Raw genomic sequence first — 7886 nt, 5'->3', positions numbered from 1 at the left:
TGCGCAACCTGCAGGCGTGGGACCCACTTCGTAGCCATGGTCTGAGAATGTCTCTGTGAAGTGGTCCTGCAGGCGGGCTCCCGCAATCCGGCAATAGGGAGACTCTGTTTCCAGGATCTCCTGCATCGCCTTCTTGGGGTTGGCCCTGTACAATTTCTGGATCTTGGCGGCGGCCTCCCCGTCAAATGCAAATGCCGGCCGCCGCCTGCGCTGGCGGGCGGGGTTGCCGGGCCCTCTCCGGCCACCCCTCGCTCCTTCGCCACCCCCTGGAGCACGTGCCGCGCCCCCCTCTTCTTCTCGTACCTTGAGGGCGACGACAAACTCCGTGTACTCGTCGCAGACGTGCTCCAGGGATTCCCAGTCTTCCTCGGCTGCCGAGATCCGAGCCATCCACTCCAGCTGGACTTGGCTGGGCCGGACCTCGGGTTCGCCGTCTTCTCCTTCGTCTTCCGAGGCGGACTGGTGGTCTGCCGCCTCTGCTGGGCGTCCTCGGACCTGGTGGCGGTTCTCCCTGGGCTGCTGGCCGTGACGCGCCCGGGGGACCTCCTCTCGTACCTCCCGGGCATTCTGGGTGGGCAGCCCCACGCCAGGACCAGACAGCTCCCGCGCGGCCGGGGGAGGCCGCACCCTCCCCCCGACCACGCCCACAGTTGGCTCCACCGGCGCCGGCACCTCCGCCTGCACCGCCGCGTCGGCAGCCTCCTGCTCTGGGGCGACGTCATCCTCCGTCTGCGTCCCCATCTCACATCTTCCTGGCAGCTCCTCATCATGGTCTGGATCAGTTTGGGTTCCTCCCTCCGAGTGCAGGAGTGGGAACCTGATGAGGTGGGCTGGCACCACGTGCAACTCCGGTGCAGTCCGCTGCTCAGGTGTGCTTCCCCCAGGAGACATACTGGGGGCATCTCCGGTCTGCCAGTCCCTGGGTGGCAGACCCTCTCCTCTCTCCTCCTCTACTCCGATGCACTCCTGCTCCGGCGCCGGCGCTGGGACATCCTCCCGTTCGGTATAGGAGGGACGGCACGCCGGGCCTGGTGATGGCCTCGGGTGCAGCGGCAGCATTCTGGACAGAAGCTGGGCCGCCTCCTCCTCGTTGGTGGTCACCTGCGGGAGCGCAGGTGCCGGAGTCCCTTTGGGTGCCGGTGATCCAGGGAGGGGTGTCGTGCGGAGCGACAGTGACAGCTTCTTCCTGCGGCACAGAAACAAAGCCTCCCTCCCCGTTGCATCGTCGCGCGCCGGCGTGACGGGTCCAGGTGATGTCCGTCTCTTCTTCCTGGGGGGCAAAACAACACATGTCTCCTGGCCTTCCTCTCGTGCAGGCGGAGAGAGACGGTGGGAGGGACCAGGCACCGGAGACGGCAGCCGCGGCGGCAACGGCCGGGGCTGCGGATCATCAGCGTCTTCATCTGAGGAGCGCCGTGCCTCCCGCCGGGCCACACGAGCAGGTGGAGTCCGTGCTGGCGCGCCCAGGCCTGCCTCTCGCGCCTGGCGTGCCGCGAGTCTCCGCACCTCAGCTCTGTGGACGTTGGCAACGTGGTTCTGAGCCACCCTCAGCGGATATCCAGCGCCCGAAAATGCGGAAGCACAGAACCTGCAGCGGAACTCCACCGCAGTCACCTCTGGGTGGTGTCGCTTCATGTGCTTCCACATGTCCGACCATGCTGAATACCGCCCCCGGATCCTCAGCCCGAAGCCATGCGTCCCACAGAGGATGCACGTCAACTCGGCCGGTAGTGGCACCGGCACGCGCAGGCACCCCGGCTCACCCGGGTCACGCACCAAGGACACCATCTCCCGAACGGCAACCCTCTCATCCTCCTCCTCATCATCAGACGCGAGATCCGAGTCCGTACCATCCGCCTCCGGCAGCGCCGGCTCGATGCCCCGGCCCGGGTGCACCGTCTCAAAATGCAGCCTTGCTGCCCTCAGGGACCGGATCTCTTCGTGCGGCCTACAAATCTCACAGCGAAACCATAGCCCCGCAGAGTCATGCGCCCGGCGCACATGCGCCGCCAGATCAGCCAGTCGTCCGAAGACAGACCCGAACTGCTGAAGCCGCACACACGCAGGGCACTGGATCTCCTCTGGGGCCGGCAACGCCACGAAGCTGGGACGCACGGGCATCCTGAAAAACACTTACACTAACAAAAAGAGAACAACACAGCCGCACAGCAGCAAACAACTAGATCTGTAAAAGAACAATATATACAAACTCTTATAACAAGATAACACTAAGGGTATGTATAGAGTACCCTGAAAAATAAGGAAACAATAGACTCTGAAAATATAACAATTAACCACCTAACAATATATAGAACTCTACTAAAGTATAAACTCTGAAAGGTAAATAAAACTCTACTTAAAACTAATCAGGTACAGGCCACTAAAAAGAAAATATCACAAGTCACAATCGGTGGGGCTGCTACTTGGTAAACCAAGAAGCAACAGTCAAATCCGGGGGTGCAGCGGCAAGCCGAGTGCCGGGCTAAGAGTCAGGCACTCTTCTCCTGGGCAGCTGTAAACAGACAAGCGACGACCGCTTCTGGAGCAGTTCGCTGTCCTGAGAAGAACTACACAGGCGGCTCAAGACACTACAAGGTCACTGGTTGTGCCCTAGGTTTCTGGAACACTAGGGGGGTGTACAAATGTGTCAAGGGCTGGGCCTTACAACACAAGTACACTAGAGTGCTGGAAGGAGCAAAACACAACAACAGAACACTTACAAAAGTCGCAACACAAATACTAGCACAACACAGACAAGAGACAGTTACTCACTTACCGATCAGCACTACAAAGGAAACAAAATATACAAACAAATAAGACAGGTACAGGTGCTTGAAACTAATTAATTAAATAAATATGGTTGAGGTGATGCTATAAGAATGTAAATGGAATTAAGTTAAAAGATTCAACAGCAAGATTTGAGATGTATTGGTTAATTACTATGGATAAAAATGAAAAGGTAAATATATTAAATCTGCAAGAAAATTAAGGAATATTCAATTAATTAAATAAATATTATAATAATAATAGATAGATATATTCAATAAGTATTACTTTAATTACCAATTAATAGTTACTCTGAAAACAATATGGCGTATTTAATCAGCAAGGTAAATATAGAAATAAATAGTACTTTAATTTATTTTAGCTAATTCGAAAGAAAGCAATATGGCGGATTCAAGCACAAAAACAAGTCACTGAACAATTACAATAAACACAAGACAAACACAACACTCAACCCCTGGTGTGCATATCCATGGACACGAACAGGAAGTCACATGCGAAGCATCTGTGAAGAAGAAGGAAGTTGAAAAATGGCGACCGACCTCGCTAAATAACTCAACCACGAGGTCGCGAAAAACTGAATTTAAAGTTAAGCAGACAAAATACACTGAAACTATTAATGGGAAAAATTAAATCTCTGAATATGGAATTATTTACTGCCCCTAGTTATGAATTCAAATCAGAATTAAACACGATTACACTAGATATGCCTGGGCACAAGGCAATATAATTATCGCGAGCAAAGTGAATTTAAGCCAAAATAAATACAGAAATTACTTTAAATGTTGAACAATTGAATTATTAATATGGGAAAATTGAGAGACAGGCAAAAACTTAACAGAAACTATAGGATGCACACAGATTATTCACAAGGGACTGTCGGCCATTGAACACACACAGTCAGGAGACAGGACAAAAACAATTACACAGGCTCAAGAAAAACAAGATACACTTGGGAAGGGGTTCCAAAGGCCTTTAGGGGCGACGATCTTCGACTGTAGTTACGCGACTCGCCTTGAAGGTATTAGTTAAATTGAGGAAAAATTAAATGTGGTATTTGCCCGAGCTAAAAAATTCAAACACAAGGGCGAGACTGTGGGTAGAAGTTAAATGTTAAACAGCAAGATCAAGTACAGGTATTAATTAAATGTGGTTATTTAAATATAGGAACTGCAGTAAAAAGATTGACTCTAATTTAATATATATATGAAAAGCAACTAAATATTATTCGGAAAAATGTATTACTGAAAAAGAATTTAAATAAACAAAATTATTTTGGGTGAACAGTAAAAGCTACGAGTCACGAATGCAAGTTACAGTCGGGAACCTGAAATGGGGCTTACATAACAAAACACTGAGTTGCAGGAATTACTAGGTGATAGTTTGGCACTTGGAAAATTAAAGGCGAGATAGGTAGTTACTTTACTTTAACAGGTACAAAAAGCTATGCAGATATTAACAAATTAAATGTAACAGTTAAACTTTAAATGTTTGCAATAAAAGATGGCCGCGATTAACGAATTTAATTCAAATAAACAAACAACAAATGGCCAGACAAATAGAAATTCAAATAATTAATGCAAGATGGCCGAAAGCTTGCAGAAAGAAAACAAGTAAATAAACAAGATGGCCACAAGAACTTACTTAAAAACAAAACACAAGTGCCAGACTACCACCTACCTTATCTCCATGTAGTTCCCCATGTCCTCCCTAGGCGCAGCAGCAGTCGATCCATCCTCGGAACTGCTGGAAGTATGGTCGTTTCGTGCCGGAGTGAATACAGCACGAACACCTCTGCGACGATCTTTTCTTGAGCACAGTTATTTAACTAATCACTTCTCGGGGCTAGATCATTAAGCTGATAAGAACAGATACTACACTTTGATCTTAGCCAAAAGGCCGAGAAGCGATAACAATCCTAATGAACCAGGAGCTATATGGGCTCCCTATTACTAAATCAAATGCTATAACAAGGTCTACTGACTTCCATAAACGACTGTACACTTTCGACGAGCCGTCATACTCTACACCACACATGCACAAGCATGGTCTGTACATTGATAATATCTTCAATACAGTGACACGAGGTATTACAATCCAAATGAATCACTATTCACCAGCAATAAACAAAAAACTTGGTATATCCATAACAACGCTCTTACAATTACCGTACTTTCCACTTGCTGCAGCACAAGCTGGTCCCTTAGATTAACTGCAGTTTCAATAAGGCAAGAATGATTCTCATGGGAGAGTTGACTTTATACATTACATTTTAATTGTCAATATAATTTTATCTAAACAGATATTTAACGTTGCCTAAGCAATGTGCCCCCATGCTGGCATGCACTAGGCAGTGGCCAGCAGGGTCAATCGCACTCCCCGGACCAGGTCCGGGGGCAATCCGTCACAAAAAATGCTGCCAAGACAAAGTGTAGAAGAATCGCAGATACTACACTTCGATCTTAGCCAAAAGGCCGAGAAGCGATACTACACTCTGATCTTAGCCGAAAGGCCGAGAAACATCCCTTAAAATACACATCAAAATTAATATTGCACATTGTAAAACTCCATTAACCAAACACATGTAGTTCAACAGATAAAAAAAAGTCAATACAATTCATACAAATATTAACATGAGTAATGAATAACAATAATAGTAATAAAAGGTTTCACAACAAGCCTTAACCACACACTTACATAAACTCACGCATCGACATGACAAAATACATTTTCAATACATCATCATTATTATCATTTAACACTGCCTAATTGTTAATTATATTGAATTTTTTCTCACACAGCTAAATTTATTAAACATTCACAACAAGCACTACATTGTATGATAAAATAAAATAATTAATTCCTATTATTCTGCACACAAAATTGCTAAGTTCCTACATGTTCTCGCATTCCAAGTTCGTCCCTTGGGCATCCTTGTAGTTCCTGTTCGGCCGCCCCTGGCAGCACCTACTGGATCAGCTTTCTCTTCCTCTTCATTTGTTGAATGTACACACGACTTTTCTGTATTGTCTCTGCACTTGGGCACATTACATTACAACAATCAATTTTTCACTATCATCCATTCTTACAAGTTGGTAACAATGTTTATTACATTTAAAACAAACTTAAAGTTTATTACATTTTGTGGTGGGCCGATCCCGGTGGTACTGCAATACCGGGCCAACCCGCGGCGGAGGTGGGGCAAGCCCCTAGCACTCCGCCCTGTTCCAAAAATCAGTTTAATATTCTGGTCCTGCGATGCAGGACGTATCAGATATTAAGCTGATAAGAACAGATTTTTTAGGTTGCCTAAGCAATGTTCGCTGCTGGCATGCACTAGGCAAGTGGCCAGCAGGAGACAATACAACTCCCCCGAACTGGTCGGGGGTGCAAACCTGCAAATCCGTCACAAAAAATGTTTGCTAAGGCAAAGTGTAGCAGAATCTCTCTCCCATATGACTGTGGGTGCCACCCCGGTCCCAACCTCCACCACTGAAGCCAAGCCACCGACGTACTCGGGGGGCCAGTGATTGTGAAGGCGGGACCAGGCCCTCCCACAACCATATGGTCGACAAATTCTGTGCATTCTGTTCCCCCAGCATAACAGTTGTCACACCATTAAGCTGATAAGAACAGATACTACACTTTGATCTTAGCCAAAAGGCCGAGAAGCGATAACAATCCTAATGAACCAGGAGCTATATGGGCTCCCTATTACTAAATCAAATGCTATAACAAGGTCTACTGACTTCCATAAACGACTGTACACTTTCGACGAGCCGTCATACTCTACACCACACATGCACAAGCATGGTCTGTACATTGATAATATCTTCAATACAGTGACACGAGGTATTACAATCCAAATGAATCACTATTCACCAGCAATAAACAAAAAACTTGGTATATCCATAACAACGCTCTTACAATTACCGTACTTTCCACTTGCTGCAGCACAAGCTGGTCCCTTAGATTAACTGCAGTTTCAATAAGGCAAGAATGATTCTCATGGGAGAGTTGACTTTATACATTACATTTTAATTGTCAATATAATTTTATCTAAACAGATATTTAACGTTGCCTAAGCAATGTGCCCCCATGCTGGCATGCACTAGGCAGTGGCCAGCAGGGTCAATCGCACTCCCCGGACCAGGTCCGGGGGCAATCCGTCACAAAAAATGCTGCCAAGACAAAGTGTAGAAGAATCGCAGATTACTACACTTCGATCTTAGCCAAAAGGCCGAGAAGCGATACTACACTCTGATCTTAGCCGAAAGGCCGAGAAACATCCCTTAAAATACACATCAAAATTAATATTGCACATTGTAAAACTCCATTAACCAAACACATGTAGTTTCAACAGATAAAAAAAAGTCAATACAATTCATACAAATATTAACATGAGTAATGAATAACAATAATAGTAATAAAAGGTTTCACAACAAGCCTTAACCACACACTTACATAAACTCACGCATCGACATGACAAAATTACATTTTCAATACATCATCATTATTATCATTTAACACTGCCTAATTGTTAATGTATATTGAATTTTTTCTCACACAGCTAAATTTATTAAACATTCACAACAAGCACTACATTGTATGATAAAATAAAATAATTAATTCCTATTATTCTGCACACAAAAATTGCTAAGTTCCTACATGTTCTCGCATTCCAAGTTCGTCCCTTGGGCATCCTTGTAGTTCCTGTTCGGCCGCCCCTGGCAGCACCTACTGGATCAGCTTTCTCTTCCTCTTCATTTGTTGAATGTACACACGACTTTTCTGTATTGTCTCTGCACTTGGGCACATTACATTACAACAATCAATTTTTCACTATCATCCATTCTTACAAGTTGGTAACAATGTTTATTACATTTAAAACAAACTTAAAGTTTATTACATTTTGTGGTGGGCCGATCCCGGTGGTACTGCAATACCGGGCCAACCCGCGGCGGAGGTGGGGCAAGCCCCTAGCACTCCGCCCTGTTCCAAAAATCAGTTTAATATTCTGGTCCTGCGATGCAGGACGTATCAGATATTAAGCTGATAAGAACAGATACTACACTTTGATCTTAGCCAAAAGGCCGAGAAGC

The 7886-nt window shown here is 46.0% G+C and overlaps 2 non-coding genes and 3 pseudogenes across 2 annotated transcripts; all 5 read right to left on the bottom strand.

The window, feature by feature from the left end:
* Window positions 1-4504: 4504 nt before the first annotated feature.
* Window positions 4505-4695, bottom strand: LOC134543440 (U2 spliceosomal RNA). Its single transcript, XR_010076937.1, has one exon. It is a non-coding gene; the product is annotated as a U2 spliceosomal RNA (small nuclear RNA).
* A 410-nt stretch (window positions 4696-5105) lies between these two features.
* On the bottom strand, window positions 5106-5270 carry LOC134543441 (U2 spliceosomal RNA; annotated as a pseudogene).
* A 656-nt stretch (window positions 5271-5926) lies between these two features.
* LOC134543438 (U2 spliceosomal RNA) lies at window positions 5927-6102 on the bottom strand (annotated as a pseudogene).
* Window positions 6103-6244: 142 nt separating this feature from the next.
* On the bottom strand, window positions 6245-6460 carry LOC134543439 (U2 spliceosomal RNA; annotated as a pseudogene).
* Window positions 6461-7696: 1236 nt separating this feature from the next.
* Window positions 7697-7886, bottom strand: LOC134543437 (U2 spliceosomal RNA; the record flags this gene model as incomplete). Its single annotated transcript, XR_010076936.1, has 1 exon — window positions 7697-7886. It is a non-coding gene; the product is annotated as a U2 spliceosomal RNA (small nuclear RNA).

This window comes from Bacillus rossius, unplaced genomic scaffold, assembly GCF_032445375.1.
Source record: "Bacillus rossius redtenbacheri isolate Brsri unplaced genomic scaffold, Brsri_v3 Brsri_v3_scf1059, whole genome shotgun sequence".
NCBI classification, from domain to species: Eukaryota; Metazoa; Arthropoda; class Insecta; order Phasmatodea; family Bacillidae; genus Bacillus; species Bacillus rossius.
This window is presented reverse-complemented; position numbering and strand designations above follow the sequence as displayed.